Source organism: Triturus cristatus, chromosome 4_1 (genome assembly GCF_964204655.1).
Source record: "Triturus cristatus chromosome 4_1, aTriCri1.1, whole genome shotgun sequence".
Classification (NCBI taxonomy): domain Eukaryota; kingdom Metazoa; phylum Chordata; class Amphibia; order Caudata; family Salamandridae; genus Triturus; species Triturus cristatus.
The window spans coordinates 1,273,983,550-1,274,002,023 of NC_140585.1; the positions used below are offsets into that span (position 1 = coordinate 1,273,983,550).

At 39.5% G+C, this 18,474-nt stretch overlaps 1 protein-coding gene across 6 annotated transcripts in view; it reads left to right on the top strand.

Annotated features, from left to right (window-relative positions):
* Nucleotides 1-18,474, top strand: part of LOC146856569 (uncharacterized) — a 161,134-nt gene that overhangs the window by 24,716 nt on the left and 117,944 nt on the right. For 2 of the 6 annotated variants that reach the window (XR_014981529.1, XR_014981528.1), the window contains exons 2-3: nt 16,939-17,224; nt 17,572-17,625. The gene's annotated coding sequence lies outside the window, so the exon portion shown is untranslated. Of the gene's footprint in view, nt 1-953; nt 1,814-16,938; nt 17,225-17,571; nt 18,283-18,474 lie in introns of those variants that run through there. The other 4 variants (XR_014981526.1, XR_014981525.1, XR_014981527.1 and 1 more) reach the window with 3 other exon arrangements.

Sequence of the window (18,474 nt, forward strand, 5' to 3'; positions counted from 1 at the left end):
TTCAGCCTTCATGACCAGTCCACCAGACCACTCTACTGAGGGAGCATATTCACTGCCAGTCACTGGGGTATTCAACTGTGTAGCCTTGGACCGTGTCATGTATGTGCATGTAACTTGCATGATCGAGGTAACTATTAGCGGCGATACTACGTGTCTCTCGGTCCTCTTTCAAGTGCTTGCCGTCCTTTTCCCCAGCAAACCTCCCCCCCCCCCGGGGGCGGCAATGTGAGGGATAGCCCCGGGTTCCACAAGCTCTAGCTATGCCTCTGGGGCCCTCTCACCTGCTTGCCTGGCATGATGCCTCCCAGGGGTGGCCAACAGCAGCTAAGGTGGAGGAGGACTTGATAGCAGAAGTGTCAGGAGGCAAGTGAGTGTCTTCTAAACTGCAGTTTATATGTACACCATGTACACAGTCATCAGTGTAGGCGCACACAACCATTGGATCATGACCATCACGGTCACCGTTAGCCTATGGCTGTGATGGAGCAAGGATTCGAGGAAAATACACTTGCTTGGATCAACCTCTCATTAACAGGTACTAATAATAAAAAATAGTAGATAAAAGAAAACTAACATACACATGACATTTACATATGGGGAAAAGAGCTTTTATGCATGCTTTAATAACAAAGAGTATTTGCTACGTAACTGAAATCCCGCTTCAAAAAGAAAAGTGGCTTGTGCATGTGCAAACCAGAATCTCGCAAATAACCATGGGACTAACAGATGTGGGAGGGAAACTCTCACGCATGCGCAAAGAGTTACTAACTGTAGGTCTTGAGGCACCGCGTGCCTGGCATATGCTTGCCTGAATTTAAAGAGAGCTGGCACTACTAATGTTTTTTGCTTAACAAAGAAGAAAATAGCATGGAATAGAGTAGAAGTGGGTGGTGAACAGTGATAATAACATATTTGAGAAATTAACATCTGTTTATGATTCCTTTATTAAATAGAATGCGTTTGCGCCTGATGTGCTAAGGCAAGGGAAAAGATGAAGGTTGAAATGTCTGCGCACTGAAGTTTTGAAGTGACCCACTGACCGGACGATTGACAGGCTGCCAAGAGACAAGGACAGACGCCTGGGAATTCTCTTCAACTGTAGAACTACATATGAATTTGTATCTAATCTGTTTCTTTGGATGTGTGTGCCAGGAAATGGCACCGAAAAATGAATAAATTAAATGGGAAGGGTTTGTTAGACAAAAAGTTCATTAAGAAATTGAGAATGACAGCATGAGGTGATGACAACTCCCCTGCCCCTGTCCAATCACAATCCATGATCCACTGGAATGTGCAACTTTTGAGGGTGGGACATGCAGAATTAAAGAGTATAACTAGAGTGACTTAAGTTAAGAAAGGGTAGACGTCATGCTGAGTGAGGTGTGGGCGAGAGCTGCTGTTGGAAAGTAGATAACAGACTGGGAAGATTCATTCCTGAAAGACAGCCTGATTAGATTGAAGATTTGCGAAAGAATACAGAGGAGAGAGAGAGTGTAAGAGAGGGATGCGTTCCGGTGCGTCGGGGTTCTAGAGAAGTGTAGTAAGTATTTCCCTGTCCTATAGTCTTTGTCTCCTGACTCTTAATCAGGTGACCTCCACCAGCCCTTTGGCCATAGGGATGGGTTTCCCCGTTTCACCATTTGGTAATTATTATTCTGTCTTAAATTTGCATATCTTTTGCAACTGTATGATTTATTATGTCTTTTGTCTCTTCATCTATCGCTCCTATTGCATTGATTTGTTGAATGAGTCTATAAATTGAAGGTATTTGATAAACAAACTTTTTTCTCCCATGAAAGTTGTTGGAGTTTGCACTGTGAATCTGTTCAAATGAGCATTCATTTTGACTGAGTTATTAGATAAAATTCATTGAATCTTACCCGGAGTCTGTGATTATTTTATTGAGAGTTATAAGTTAAATTAGTTAATTTGTTAATATCACCATCAACTACTCGACTGATTGGCCCATTGACCAAAGGAAGAGTGTTGATCTGTGAAGGTTAGGCATTGACTAATCCAGATTAAGGTGAAAATAAAACTTGACCCCCAGCGAAACAGCCAGGAAACTTGAGTATATATATGGGCCCATTTTGAGAACTTTGTTGATTGTGAAATGTTCATCCTGGCCTTTCGCTGGATCCGTTTTTCTGGTAGTAGAGCGATGATTATTATCGATTAGTTTGGTGATTATTGATTATTATTTATTGTTTTGACTAATTGATTATATGTTTAACACTAACAGTTAGTGTCGCGTTTTATGTTGTCTGGAAGCACAGGTACAGAGATACCTGGGAATCCCAGGAACAGAATTTAGAAGAGAGTGGTGAGGAAGTCACACTGCAGAAGATTACTCGTCTGTTGTCATAATACTGAGAAGCTACACAGGGCTGACAGTATTATATTAGGGACTATATGGTATAAGAGTAGAGTGTGAATGACAGCAGAGGGCCTGCCTGTGAAACTTTGTCTTTACCCAAAGGAGGAGTATCCCGAGAGGAGTAGCAGGCCCTCCATGAGCTCAAGTAAAGGGTAAACAGTGTTTTTTGCTTGTAGTGACAGGAAGGAATGTTCTCTTTAAAGCGAGTGAAGAAACTATCTTTTGTTTAGCGGAGCAAACAGAGTAGCGGTGTTTTACGTTGTTACTAACAAGAATTTTCATAAAGAAAAAAACTAGAAAAGACATTATTGTATTACCTTGGGAAAGGAGGGTCAGTGGTTGGAGCCATACTGATGTCACAGAGAGCCGCGCTGGTATTGTTTGAACATGGGGCATGAGAAAACTGCAGATTGTAAAGGGAGGGTCTGTAGAAAGAGTAATACTGACGTCACAAGAGATGCACTGACATTGGTCAGACAAGTGGGTGCGTTGTAAGCTCTGATTAGTCAGTAGACAGGTAGCGTGCTGGTATTGGGTGAAGAAGGGAATACGTAGTGAGCCCTGATTGGATTGTTGGTGTGAGTCAAGCAGGCATTGGACGAGTGTTGGCCAACAGGCTTCGTGAGAACATGAAAGAGTTTTTGGATTTTGTCAAGTGAATTAGATAAAAGAACGAAAAAATGACGTTGATTAATAAGATCAAGAATTTCTTTAGGAAGACAAGCGCATAGTAACTAGGAAAGGAATTCTTATTCCACCTCCCAATACGCCAGCTTCCTATATGATGATGGAAAGTGGATATCATATGGTTGGAAAATTGGGTGGAGTATACGAAAGATGATGGTGTTTTAGCTTTCCCTGAACATGTTACATTTAATGTAAGAATTCTTCAGAACTTGAGAAATAGGATGAATTTGTTAGAACCAAATCCTAGGTTAACACAGTACAAGGCTTTGGAGGAATGGGAAGTTGAGGCATTTGAGAATGAGAAATACAGAGGAGGCATGAGACTTAATAGAAGATTTTTACCCGGATACCCATTTGACACTCGAGGAGATCAAATGAAAAGATAGAGAAGGGCTGTAGTAACAGAGGGGTTGTATCCAGTATTAATGGACGAAGATCAAGAAGTGAGCAAATGTAAAGAAAAAAGGAAACACCTAGGTGTGGCAGGAATAGGGTGTGATGAATCTGATGATGAGTTGTTGGAAGATATTTTAGTAAAAAGACCTTGGCCTTATCAGGAAAATGCTAGAGATACAACTCCAAGTGCCTCTATGATGGGAACTCCATTGGTTCCACAAGTTCTATATGATCCAACAGTCATTTGAGAATCACAAGAAAAAGAAAGGGATGCATTGAACAAAACAAAAGAAGAAATAATTCAGAAAATAAATCAGTTAGGTTTAAATGCAGAAGCACTGACAGTACCGGTAACTATTGGTCCTGTAATTCCATTGTATGGTCGCAAAATGTGGTGGTCTCACAGAATAGTGCTAGAAAGGAGATAGCCATGCTAGAAGATCAAACTAGTGAGAGTGATTTGAATGTTTCATTATTGGATCTCCCAAATATTGAGACTGTGACTGAAACCCCAAAGAGAATTCTACCCATAGATGCAAGGAGGAAAGTATCAACTGTCACACCAGTGGCAGGAAGTTCTGCTGGATTTTCTCCTGAAGATCTGGAGGAATGGGCAAAAGGATTAGGAAAACAGAAAACGCCACCAAAAACTATAGATGCAAGTAAGTTAAGGGTGGAGTTAAAAGAAATGATCATTGATACAATAAGTCTTGACAGACTAGGTTCATATGAAGATGAAGAGTTGTTGTTTCTGTGCAAAAGTATAACTTGGAGGACAAAGAATGTTCATGAGAAAATAGCGGAAACAGCTTTAGAATTTGGAATGGATATAGAAAAGTCAAATGTACTACAAAAACCCCATAGATCAGAATTTACTGAGAAGAACTTAGAAAGCTTGAATGCATCAGGGAGGAGATAACAAATAAAGGAATTGATATGCCTTTTGAAGAAATGGGGAGATGTAGATCGATGGAGAAGAAGATGGACAAATAAAAGAGTTGAGGCATCTACAAAGGAGGTATCTACATTTCCGTTGAAAGAAGTAGAAAAGGTTGAAAGGATATGTCCGATGAGAGAAGTTTCAGGTGGTGTTATGTTCATGTTCCATGAAGTAGACAGGACATTTTGTCCTTTACAAATGACTTCCCTAGATTGAGACAAAAACCAATTGAATGGTACAAGCAGGTAGAGAGGTTTGTCAAGGTTTCAAAGGTTTTGTTGAAGGATTTGGATGGTCTGTTTGACATAGTGGTACCAACCGATTTGTGGACAGAATGTAAAATTACAGTTGATTGGCCAACTGAAGAGTATCCTAGAGACGCAAAGACAGGTGCGCCTTCAGAGGATGTAATGAAGAAATATAATCAAGTAATTACTTTTCTAAAAGGGAAAATTCCCCCTAAGGAAACAGATTGGGTTAAAATGGACAGAACAACTCAAGAACCTAACGAGTCAGTGCATGCGTAGTATGAAAGGCTGCTACAGGTGTTAAAACAGTATAGTGGATTTGAGAACATTGGTGATAAAGATATGGGACATTTTGTATATAGGTTTGTCTATGTGTTAAGATCAGAGATTAGCCAAATGATTCAGCAGCACATGCTTTGCTGGCAAAGTAAGCAGATCGATGATATTCTGAAGTATACAAAATACTGTAGTGACAACATTGATTGAACGCATAAAAAGTTAAAAGAGAAAATGATGTGGGCACAAGTGAAGATAGCAGAATGCCAAAAAGCAATTTATGGTCCTCAAAATGATAATCAGATGAATGGACATAATCAGAATAGTCAAGTGTCGAATGAAAGCAAGGGAAAGGGACGAGTGAGAAGAGAAGAAGCGAAAAAGAAATATCCTCGTCATGGGTGTGGAAAGCTTGGACATTGGAAGAACGACTGTAGAAATATTCAACAGAATATTGGGGTAAATCAACTTTTAAATCTGCAGATACAGAATGAGGCGGTTGTGAATCAACAGCAACAGCAACAGATAGTTACTCCTCAGTTGCAGGTGCCACAAGCCCCTTTGCCCAACAATGTGAACGCTCAGGTGCAGAGGTACAGTGTGAATACCGGATTCCGTGAAGAAAGTGATAAGAATACACAGACCGTTCGACAATATTGGATGCCAGGTGATGCGAGTGAACTAGGAATGTTGCAATGACGGTGCCTGAGGGGGGAGGAGGAGTGCGTGCTTGGCGCATCCTTGGCGGTAGATCAGTAAGGTCCATTTGTTGATGGAAAGGTTGAAGGAAACAACATCACTTTCCTAGTGGATACTGGCGCTACCCTTGCTACCGTAAGAACAGCAGAAGTACCAAACCTACCCCTCTTGGGAGAAACTATCCAATTTGTAGGAGTCTTGAATAAGCAGATTAGGATCTGAATCACAAAACCAACAGAAGTGAATATTGGATATTTCAGAGACATGCATCAATTTGTGGTATGCGGCTCATGTCCAGTAAACCTATTAGGTAGGAACTTGTTGTGCAAAATGAACTGCACCATCTTTTGTACATCTGAGGGTGTGGCTTTCCAAACACCAGATGAAGATGTAGCTTTCAAAATGATGCTAGCTAAACAGGGAACAGAAGTGGATGAGATGTTTTCACTTCTTACCAATAGTGATTTGCCTGATGAATAAAGTAATACATGTCAGATGTGTGGGATTTTACACGAAAAGAAATTGGTCTAATGGCAAAGGTAGACCCAGTCAAAATTGTGGTGAAGGAGGGTGCAATATATCCAACTACACCGCAATACAGAATGAGCCCTAAAGTAAAAGCAGGAGTTTCCCTAGTAATTGACCAAATGATTGCACAGGATATTTAAAAAAAGATATTGAGCAGTCTTTGTAATTCGCCAATCATGGGACTTGAAAGGCCTAGTGGAAAATATAGAATAGTGAAAGATTTGAGGAAAATTAATAGAATAGTAGTACCCTGTTGTCCTGTAGTACCAAACCCTGCAGTGATTCTTTATCAGATACCATGGGATGCCCATTGGTATATTGTGATTGATTTGTGCCAAGCATTCTTTTCAATTCCACTGCATCCAAATAGCCAATATCTTTTTGCTTTCCGGTTCGGTGACCGTGTTTTGGCATGGTGCTGAGTTCCTCAAGGGTACACAGAAAGTCCGTCGATATTCAATCAGATTTTGAAAAAATGTCTAGAAACTTTGGTTATAGCAGGAAATTCGGTCTTGGTTCAGTACATTGATGACCTATGGTGGCATCAAAGACACGAGAAGCTTGTGTCACTGACACAATAGCTTTACTGAACCATTTGGCAGAAAGAGGACACAAGGTGTCCCCAGAAAAATTACAGTTTTGTAAACAAGAAGTTCAATATCTTGGACATAAGATAGAGAGAGGAGTCAGAAAAGTGACACCGGAAAGGATAAAAGTGATTCGACAAATGAGTATGCATAGAACTAAAAAAGAAGTGCAAATGTTTTTGGGAGTGGTTGGATACTGTCATCAATGGATAAGTGGATTTTCACTACTTGCAAAACCTTTAATAAGGTTGACACGGAAAGATATGACGGATCCAATTAAGTAGGATGATGAAAGTGAGGAAGCATTCATAAAATTGAAAAGTTGTTTGTGTCAAGCACCAGCATTGGGAATGCCAGACTATACGGAAGAGTTTGCTTTGTTCTGTTGTGCCAGGGAAGGGTGTGCACTTGGATTGTCTTGATGTCCATTAGCATACGTTTCTGCTACTCTTGATCCAGTAGCTCCAGCATTACCTGGCTGCCCAAAAGCAGTAGCTGCTACTTGTGTGAGTCTGGAACAGAGTGAATCAATTGTGATGGGACATCCTACAAGGGTCTATGTACCACATTCAGTTGAGATCCTTTTAACAAGAACTTGTACTCAACATTTGACGCCTATTCGGCTGACTAAGCATGAAAGAGTAATCTTGGGTGCTGCAAATGTAAGTGTGACAAGATGCACTATGATGAAACTAGCAACATTGTTGCATGATTCCTATTGTGAGGAAGTGAAAGAGGAAGTTGATCATTATTGTTTGGATGTGACAGAAATGTGTACAAAGCCAAGACTTGACCTCCTTGACGATCCACTGGAAGAGTCAGATTTTGCACTATTTGTTGATCGGTCATGTTTGGGAATGGAGAATGGAGAATTGATGTCTGGTTCTGCTGTATGTACTGTATCAGGTATCATAGAAGCTTCCTTTGTTAAGAGGAGTCAAGTCTGCATAAATAGCCGAATTATTTGCATTGACGAAGGCTTGTAAATTTGGGAAAAAATTGAGAGTAACCATATTTACAGACAGTCAATATGGTTTTGGGGTTGTGCACAACTTTGGACAATTGTGGCTACAGAGAGGATTCCTGACTTCTTCAGGGTCTCCCATAAGAAATGGCAAAGATGTTAAAGAACTATTGGAAGCATTACAATTGCCAAAAGAAATCGCAGTGGTCAAATGTGCCTCACATAAGTCAGGAAATTATTATGTGACACTGGGTAATCGGTACGCTGACCAAGTGGCACAATTTTGTACAAGAAATACAATGTCTTTTAAACAGAGGGATGGAAAAAGAAGTTAACAATTTCCAACAAATGTTTTTCTCTGCTTTTGAAACATGGGATGAATTTAGACAATGACAGGATGAGGCAGACATGAAAGAAAAGGAACACTGGATAAAAACAGGTTGCAGAAGAAGGGCTAACAATGAAGTGTGGGTGTGTCCAGATGGTAGACCAATAATGCCAGATAGCTTGTTGTCACAAATGGCTAGGGTATATCATGGACCTACACACGTTGGGAGGGATGCCATGATTAGACATTTCAGACAGATGTGGTTTAATCCCAGGTTCAGGGTTGTTGTAGAAAGTCTCTGTCAAAGATGTTTGACCTGCCAACTACAAAATCCAGGGAGGAAGACAATGGTTAGTTGGGGAAAAATTGGAAAGCCAGAAGGGCCATTCACAAGATTGCAACTAGACTTCATTGAGTTGCCACCACGCAACGGTTTGAAGTATATCCTTGTTATTGTGTGTCTGTTTTCTCGATGGGGAATAACAGTCTCACACTTGCCAAACTACTGTTGAGGGAGCTCATTCCGTGATTTGGATTTCCAGTCACTATGGAATCAGATAGATGACCTCATTTTAATAATTAGATAATTAAACTAATTTGTGAAGCTTTCAAAATTGAACAGAAATTACATTGTGCCTACCGACCAGAAGCCTCTGGAGTGGTTGAGCAGCTCAATTGTATAATAAAATCCAGGTTAGGAAAGGTGTGTGCATCCACTTCACTGAAATGGCCCGATGCTTTGCCAGTTGTACTGATGAGCCTTAGAAGCATTCCTGACCGAAGACCAGGATTAAGTCCGCGTAAAATCCTCATGGGGAGAGCGATGAGACAGGCATTTGTTCCTGGAAAGAAATTGATGAATATAACTGATGATTTAGTGTTGGACTATTGTAAATGACTAGTTGATCTGGTACATTATGTTCCTCACCAGGTTGGAGAAGATGCAAATACAGCACAGCCAAATCAAGCTCATGATTTGTGTCCTGGAGACTGGGTCGTGATAAAGAAGCACACAAGGAAGTCGTCTTTGGAACCAAGGTGGAAAGGACCACATCAAGTCATATTGGTCACAACAACAGCAGTGAAGTGTGCTGGCTTACCGAATTGGATTCATGCCAGTCATACTCAAAGAGTCCCAAGTCCACTTGAACGACCAGAGCAGCAATTGGTAGAACAAAGAAAAGAACCAGAAGCTGAGAGTTGTGATGTCACAGAAATCAGAGAGACAGACTCTGAAGAACACATTGACGAAGAGTAACCAAGTACAAGTCGAGTAGAGTGGGCACCAGATACTGGGACTGAAGAGGCTGCTGTAGAGTCTGAGAAAGAGCCAGAGCTTGAAAGACCGGAACAACGTGAACAAAGAATAGAAGAATCTTTTATAGAAAATCTAGATCAAGCTCAGGCAGAAGAAGAAAAAGAAAGACTAGAGGGTTCAGAGCAAATACAAACAACAGAAGGAAAAGAAACAGAAAAATCAGAACAAGTTTAACCAAAAGGAAGAGAAAATAAAAGGACACTTGCGATAGGTGAAGACGGTGAAAAGGCAGTACAGACAAAAAGAGTTAAAAAGGGAGATCACTGGCCGAGTGTAGTAAAAAACTGAGATACTTTCTAAGAAGAAAAACAGGGAAAGAACTAGAGCAAGTAAACGTGGTATCAAGTCAGGTTGAACAAGAACAATCAAGAAGAAGATCACTTAGATTGTCAAAAAGAGCAAGGGTACTAAATAGAAAATATAAGGCTACAGAGTGAATCTACATTATATTGGAAGATTTTGAAAATCTTGATCTAAATGGAGAACCATAAAATAACATTGTTGAAGGATCTGATGAAAGAGATTTGAGACCACCTTAAATAAAATACTTTTGCACAAAGGGTGGATCCATTGAGAAATTATCAAAAGAAGAAAAGATCAAGAGTGAAGAAGAACTGAACAAAAGCTGAAAGCTTTTGAAGTGTGGGATCACACAAAGTTTTTACTTTTTACAATAATTATATTTTTAGAGAATTAAAATTTAGAAATACATTTTAGATACTAAAATGACAGAAGTAAAAGTGACTGAACATCCAAAATCTAATATAAAACGATGATGTGTTAAATGTTGTCTATGTAGTATCACAATATTAATTTTGATGTGGTTATTATTAACAGTTGTGATACCTGTCCTAATGGTAACTAACAATCAGAATAACACAAATACTAGTGAAAGAGTGAATGCGGTAACTAAGAAAACAACTACTACAGATTTAGTTCAAATGGATAAAAGTAGGTATTATCATGATAAATCAAATAGTGATTCGTCATTAAATGTATTTATTAAACTCTTTTACCAGTATGTTAACACAATGGATGTGAGTGACTGTTATGTTTGCATGAAACTACCTACTTCTGTTTCAGAGGGTGTGACATATCATCATCTTCGATTAACTTATGGTGTGTCTTGTAGTGTTGTAACTAGTTTGTTTTATATTACTGGTAAGTTACAATATTATTATACTAACATGGATTTAGTATATTCAGAAATCCCTATGAGAAGTAATATGAATCCAGTACTTAGTGGTAAAAATGCAGAGTTCATGGGAGAATTCTTTCTAACAATGAATCCCATAGACATAACACATGCACATAGAAATAATCTAACATGCCTTTTGCGTGATGAAGAAAAATATTTTTTTAATTTAATAGAAGAAAGAAGGCAGGATTTCCAAAAGAAAGTGGTTGAGCAAAAGTCCCATATACCTCCATGGGCCGCTTTAGAAGGGGATTATAAGAAAGGCGAGACTCATGGTGCAATGTCCCTGGCCTTGTCAAAATTGGTGAAATTCTGTCTACATAGATTAAAAACTGAATATAATAGTATTTTCATTGCTACCAGTGAATGTGAACATGCCTTCCTAATAATGGGGGCATGGGAACTAAAAGGGGTAACTGATCCTGTATTCCTAGGAATTTATTATGTGTATGGTAAAAATGCCTATTATAGGTTACCTGCACGATGGTATGGCAGTTGTTACATTGCCATTGTATTTCCGAAGGTATACCACATCACTAAGAACAATTAAATGAATGACATAAGTTAAGGACTAACCAGAAATAAAAGAGGACGTTTTTCAGAAATAGTAGGTGATATATTTGGTGCACTGATACCGTCAGTTGGAGTCATATTGAATTCACACAAGATACGTCAATTGTCCACTGTAGTTGACCGTTTATTAACAGATACTGCTAGAGGAGTCTTAATGATCAATACTGAAATGGTTGCGATCAGATCTATGGTTTTGCAAAAGGGACTTGCCCTTGATATCTTATTGGCAAAAGAAGGAGGAGCCTGTGGCATGTTGAAAGTTCAACACTGCTGTACATATATCCCGGACAAAAGTAAAGGGATTGAGGGATTTATCAAGACTATTACAAAGATTGAGGTTGATGGTGTATGGGAAAAATTTAGTAAAAGTCTTTCTAAAATAACTAACTCGTTTTCCACCTTTGGAAATAGTTTATTAGTAAAAAAATAATCCCTGTGATTTCAAGAGCATTAGTGATATTAATGATGGTAATGACCTATAAATGTTGCAAGGGAAAAATGATAACTGGGTCAATGATTGAAATAAAGAATAGAAGGATGGGTAAAAATAGAAAAAGGGAAGAAATAGAGTTAGAAGAAATGAGAGACAATCTACATGGTAAGATGAAAGAAATGAACATAAAAGAGAAAAATAAAGAATGTGTAGAACACAACGTAGGTACTAAGATTAAATGATAAAGTTGGCAATTGGTAATGATCGGTATTTTATGATGGCTCTAAAATGCCATCAGAGGGCGAATTGATAGAGCAAGAATTCAAGGAAAAGAAACTTGCTCGGATGAACCTCTCATTAACAGGTACTAATAATAAGAAATAGTAGATAAAAGAAAACTAACATACACACAACATTCACATATGGGGAAACAAGCTTTTCTGCATGCTTAAATAACAAAGAATAATTGCTACGCAACTGAAATCCCACTTGAAAAAGAAAATTGGTTTGCGCATGTGCGAACCAGAATTGTGCAAATAACCATGTGACTAACCCATGTGGGAGGGAAACTCTCATGCATGCGCAAAGAGTAACTAACTGTAGGTCTTGAGGCACTGCGTGCCTGCATATGCTTGCCTGAATTTAAAGAGAGCTGACACTGCTAATGTTTTTTGCTTAACAAAGAAGAAAATAACATGGGATAGAGTAGAAGTGGGTGGTGAACAGTGATAATAACATATTTGAGAAATTAACATCTGTTTATGATTCCTTTATTAAATAGTGTGCGCTTGGGCCTGATGTGCTAAGCCAAGGGATAAGATGGAGGTTGAAACGTAACGCAAGTTGAGTCTGCGCACTGAAGTTTTGAAGTGACCCGCTGACCGGACCATTGACAGGCTGCCAAGAGCCAAGGGCAGACACCTGGGAATTCTCTTCAACTGTAGAACTACATATGAATTTGTATCTAATCTGTTTCTTTGGATGTGTCTGAAAGGAAATGGCACCGAAAAATGAATAAATTAAATGGGAAGGGTTTGTTAGACAAAAAATTCATTAAGCAATTGAGAATGACAGCATGAGGTGATGATAACTACCCTGCCCCTGTCCAATCACAATCCATGATCCACTGGGGCTTGCAACTTTTGAGGGTGGGACTTGCAGATCAAAGAGTATAACTAGAGTGACTTAAGTTAAGAAAGGGTAGACGTCGATGAAGAGTGAGGTGTTACCGAGAGCTGCTGTTGGAAAGAAGATAACAGACTGGAAAGATTAATTCCTGAAAGACGGCCTGATTAGATTGAAGATTTGGGGAAGAATACAGAGGAGGAAGAGAGTGTAAGAGAGGGATGCATTCCGGTGCGTCGGGGTTCTAGAGAAGTGTAGTAAGTATTTCCCTGTCCTGATCCTGTCCTATAGTCTTTGTCTCCTGAATCTTAATCAGGTGACCTCCACCAGCCCTTTGGCCAGACGGTTGGGTTTCCCCATTTCACCATTTGGTAATTGTTATTCTGTCTTAAATTTGCATATCATTTGCAAATGTATGATTTATTATGTCTTTTGTCTCTTCATCTATCGCTCCTAATGCATTGATTTGTTGAATGAGTCTATGAATTGAAGGTATTTTATAAACACATTTTTCTCTCCCATGAGGGTTTGCACTGTGAATCTGTACAAATGAGCGTTCATTTTGACTGAGTTATTAGATAAAATTCATTGAATCTTACCTGGAGTCTATGATTATTTTATTGAGAGTTATAAGTTAAATTAGTTAATTTGTAAATATCACCATCAAGTACTTGACTAATGGCCCATTGACCATGGGAAGAGTGTTGATCTGTGAAGGTTAGGCATTGACTAATCCAGATTAAGGTGAAAATAAAACATGACCCCCAGCGAAACAGCCAGGAAACTTGAGTATATATATATATATATATATATGGGCCCATTTTGAGAAATTTGTTGATTGTGAAATGTTCATCCTGTCCTTTTGCCAGATCAGTTGTGTTTGCCATGGATGCAAGCGCCTGCCGCAACGTTGTCTTCCCTGGCAGTTGTCGTTTCAAATGTCCCATATGTGAGATCAGGCAACTGCAATTTTAGCGGTTTGAACTACAGTTTTGGTGACTGTTAAGTGCGTCACCACCACAACAAATGAGAGTTAACATGTTTACATTTGAAATACTCCCTTCTCATTTAATACCAAGCTCAAAAATCATCTGTATGGTGCATTAATGTGCATGAAAGGCAAAATGTGTGTGGTGCACTCTACACCACCGTTGGTGGTTTTTGACCTAAAATGTTTTGAAAACCTTGGCTTTGAGAAAATGTTACATTTCGGAATTGGTGATGTGCACATTTCTGTTACAGACACATGTGAAGGCCACATTAGGGATTATTGGAGGATGTTTAACAGTAGATAATGATAATGTGAATTATATGTAATATTTTTAAAGCAGTTATGTCATGTCACAGGAGTTTTGGCTTACTTTTCATATCTGTTACTCTGGACACTTTGACTAATGTGAAAAATCATGTTCACTCCTCACATAGGTAGCTGGGAGAGGGAGGAGACAACAGCCTCCAGTGTACCATCCATTTCCAGACATTCAGACCATGAAAGAAAAATATATGATCGAGAAATGTTCTTTGAAATCAGCTGAGATTATACCTGTTTACAAGAAGCGGGACAGGACAAAGCCAAGTAGCTGTAGACCAATTATTTTAATAGATTCCCTGCAGAAAATATTCTGCAAACAAATATGGCCTGTCTCCTGGATTGGCTCTCAGAAGTGAACATCTGTCTGACTTCCAAGCTGGGTTTCTTGCCAACATCAGCACCCTGGACTAGGTCTTTCACTTCACCTGTATCTATTGGAAAGAAGTATTAATTAAATGGGGCAAGTTGTACGTAGCTTTCGTGGACCTGCATACAGCTTTTGATCTGGTCACACAGGGCAAGCTATGGAAGATGTTGGCCGAGATGGTAATCCCACTAAACTTATTGGATATTCTGATGAGTTTACATGAAGCCAATAAGGCTCAGGTTAGGTGGGGTGAGGAGGGACAGCTAACAGAGCCCTTTTTGATTAGGCGTGAAGTTACACAAGGGTGTGTTTTAGCACTCACCCTGTTTTCACATTTTATAAATGGAGTAGCAAGGAACCTGAATAAGGATGGGTGCAATTCCCCTTGAGTCGGAGAGAGAAGGGCGCCTGCCCTTCTCTTTGTCAACTATACATTATTGTTATCTAAGCCTCTCCAAGGGCTCCATTCGTTTTTGAATGATTTTAACCACTTTTGTAATGAGCGAGGGCTGGAGTTAACTGGCTCAAAAACAAAGTATATTGTCTTTTCCAAGAGTACTCAGAAGACATCCAAGAGATGTATTCCCATTGGGGATAGCCCTATTGAATTGTTTTCCACCTTTGATTATTCAGGGATACGCTTAGCCCCAAATCTGAGCTCGGTCCTACATCTTGAGAAAGTACATCACTCGCTCATCCAGCAAACCTCCCACATAATCAAGATTCACAAAAGAACTGTGTTGGGTAAAGTGACTCCAAAACTAGAAACTTATAACACTAAAGCCTTCGGCTCAGCCATCAATGGAGCAGAATTGTGGAGTAGTGGGAATGCTGATTGCCGTTCTGTGACAAAACACAGTTTTGTAAGATCACTCCTCAACGTTCCAGTAAGCTCACCCCTGATTCCAATTTTCCTCAACCTGGCTCAAAGGAAGATTGCCCTAATGTTTTGGCATCAAATGTGGCCTACTGAGGCACTTGCCCCCTATCGAGTGGGCCTACTGCAACTCATGGTATCCCAAAGGGTTAGCAAGATCAATTGGTTTTGTTCACTTAATGCACTCTTGAGGAAATTATGATTACAATTTTATTGGACTGATCCAGAAAAGATGTCCCTGATTACAAAATATAAGAGTTAAGGAAGTTGGCTGGGAATTTACTATGGTGGAAAGTGTCTCTAATGTTTGGGGATCACTTACCCAGCAGTCTGTTGCTTTTAAAGCTTTCCCCGAGTACGGAGATACAATTGACAAGATTTTCTTGCCTTTGGCGTGGGCATTTTTTCAACAATTTAGGTTAATCCCTACCAAGGTGTTCTGTAGCAGATGGCAAAGTAAAGCTCTCCTTGATGACACGTTCCAGCATGCAAAAGAGGTCCCGAATCCCTGGTCCATTTATTATTCTTTTGTCCCTTCTACAAAAATTTGAGGGTCAAGTGGATTATTCCGCTTTGTAGTACTTACATTGGCAATAGACATTATCTGGAAGTGCTTAGAATAATTAGTACAGATACAAGGAAAATTGTGGTATTTAGTTTATCAAAATTCCTGATGGCCCAATGGATCAGACGCTTGAAGTGTTTTGTGCAAGATTTTTGCATTGCTGTTTTAATGGATATAGGTCCTTTTAATATTGCTTCCTTCTCTATCTTTTATTGTGTTTAATAATTTAATTACTCGCAATGAAATGAATTGTCTACTTTTGGCATTTCTATTTATATATGTGATTATGTGCTATTATTAGATTGTTGTTTTAGCATAAAAAAGCTGTACCCTCTTGCTAGTTGTTTATTAAACACGTTAGCTATAAGGTAACTTGTCATTTTAAATCATTCTTTTATGGTGTTGTATGTATATGTATGTATTGAGATGTACTTTATAAGACCTTTCTGATCGAAAATAAAGTTTTATGATGATGATGATCAAGAAATTTAGTTTGAGTCGGCAAACAATACAGGATTTATGTTATCATTTGGAGCCTGACCTTCTTCTTCAAATCAATTTTCCTACATCTCTCACACCAATTGTGAAACTTATGCCAGTCTTGCATTTTGTGGCCACAGGTTCCTTTCAATTCACTGTGGCTATTTCTAGTGGTTTGTCACAGCCAATGTTAAGTCGTGTACTAAGAGACATGTTTTCAGCAATGATGAGATATATGGCAAGCTACATCCAGTTCCCCAGACGTGAGGATTTAGCCTTTGAGAAGGTCATGTTTTTGATAGATTTGGTCGCATCCCACATGTGCTTGTAGGCATTAATCACACCCATATTGCCTCAGTACCACCGCAAGCCAGGGAACAAGTGTACCATAATAGGAAGCACTTCCATTCTATCAACGTGCAAGTTGTCTGCTTACCAGATTTGCACATCTCAAACATCTGTGCCTGGTTTCCAGGATCTGCCCATGATTCCTCCATACTGCAGAACAGTACCATACCCCAGCTGATGTCACAACTGCTACCGGAGAGGGCCTGGCTTGTTGATAAGTGTGATCTGTCCTAACTTTGTGTGGGTAATGTCAGCTAGTACAATTTAAAAGTGTGTAACTCATTGTTGCACTGCTGTCTGTCTTCCATCTAGGAGACTCAGTGCATCCCATCTGCCCATGCTTGTTGGCATCGCTGAGGAATCCTACTACACCAGGGGAAGTCTGCTTCAATGAGGCACATGAAAGAACACTGTGGCCATTGGATGGGATTTCAGGCTCCTGAAAGCCAGATTCAGATGTTTAGACATGACTGGGGGAGCCCTCCTCTACTCACCTGGGAAATGTCAAATCACCGTAGCCTGCTGCATGCTCCACAACATTGCCCTGCAACGGAACATCCTTTATATCCAAGGGATGAAGACCATGAAGAGCCACTGGGTAAGGAACCTCAAATGCCAAATGATGATAGATAGTAATGAAGCGGAAAGAGCTGGCTTGCATCAAGATCTCATTGAAAGCTTCTCCTCATGAGTGAAAGTATGGTGTTAAATGTAATGACTTTGACTCTTATAGCAACTCTTGTTGTGATGATGCGAGGAGGGTGTTTATGCAAAATACTATGAATATGAAACTCTGGCAAAATCTGGTGAAAGATGTTTGTTTTGTTACTGTAGCTTTGTTTTGTTTCAAATTTTGTCTTGGGCTTTGTTCTCTAGAAGTTGACTATGTGAATTGAGTCATATGTATGGTTTCATAGCTAAACTCTTTGTTTCGGTTTGTTTTAGATTCCTTTACCATGGCATCTTCATTTGGACATTTCAGAGTTGTGACTTTAGCAGGTATATGATGCTGTTCAGACATTTGAAATGGACATGGGTTGCTCTTGGGAATGTCTGTTACAAACTTTGCGTGTACAAAACCTTTACCAAGACAGCTTGCACAGCAATAAGATGGGAGTTACAAGGGATCCATTAAACTTGTTGCCTGTGGTGTGGTAGTCCTAATGCAATTTGCGTGCCTTCATGTGCTCCAATACAATGTTGTGTTGGTCCAAATCATGGTTTTCTGCCTTCATATTGGCTAAATTATCAATGTGTGTGAACTGTATTTAGCTGTTGATGTGTCTTCTCATTGAAGGCCAAAGTGCTTGTGGTAAATCACTGACATTTGTTTGTGACATTCCACCAGATGCACCAACACTGGATTGGAATGACCCTCTGCTCAGGAACTGTTGTTGTGTAATGTGTCTGTTTCTTGGTTTAATTGATGTGGGATTCCTTTTGTGAGGTAGGCAATATGGCTCCAGCTGATAAAGTAGACCTATTTCTTTGTTGCCTGTTGTATAGGTTATTGTCTGATGTGTCCCCTCATTCCATGTTGTTAAGGTCTGTAACTGAATCTGTGATCACTGACACAGGATATTTGAGTCGTGTCTTATTTGCTTTGTTTCTGACATCAGGCAAGCCTATGAATCCAGCAATGGAATAAAACTGTTATAAGACCAGACACTTGTATTTATGCGTTGGTGTGACATGGCTGTGATCCTGAGTTAATCATAGTTTACATTCAACATATCCATGCTTAATTACGTACCTTGTTTTGAAATTCTAAAGTTCAAATGGGAGCACATATAGATTGGTGGATGTGAGAGATACTACAAGAGACAATAAACTTGTTACTAGTGTATT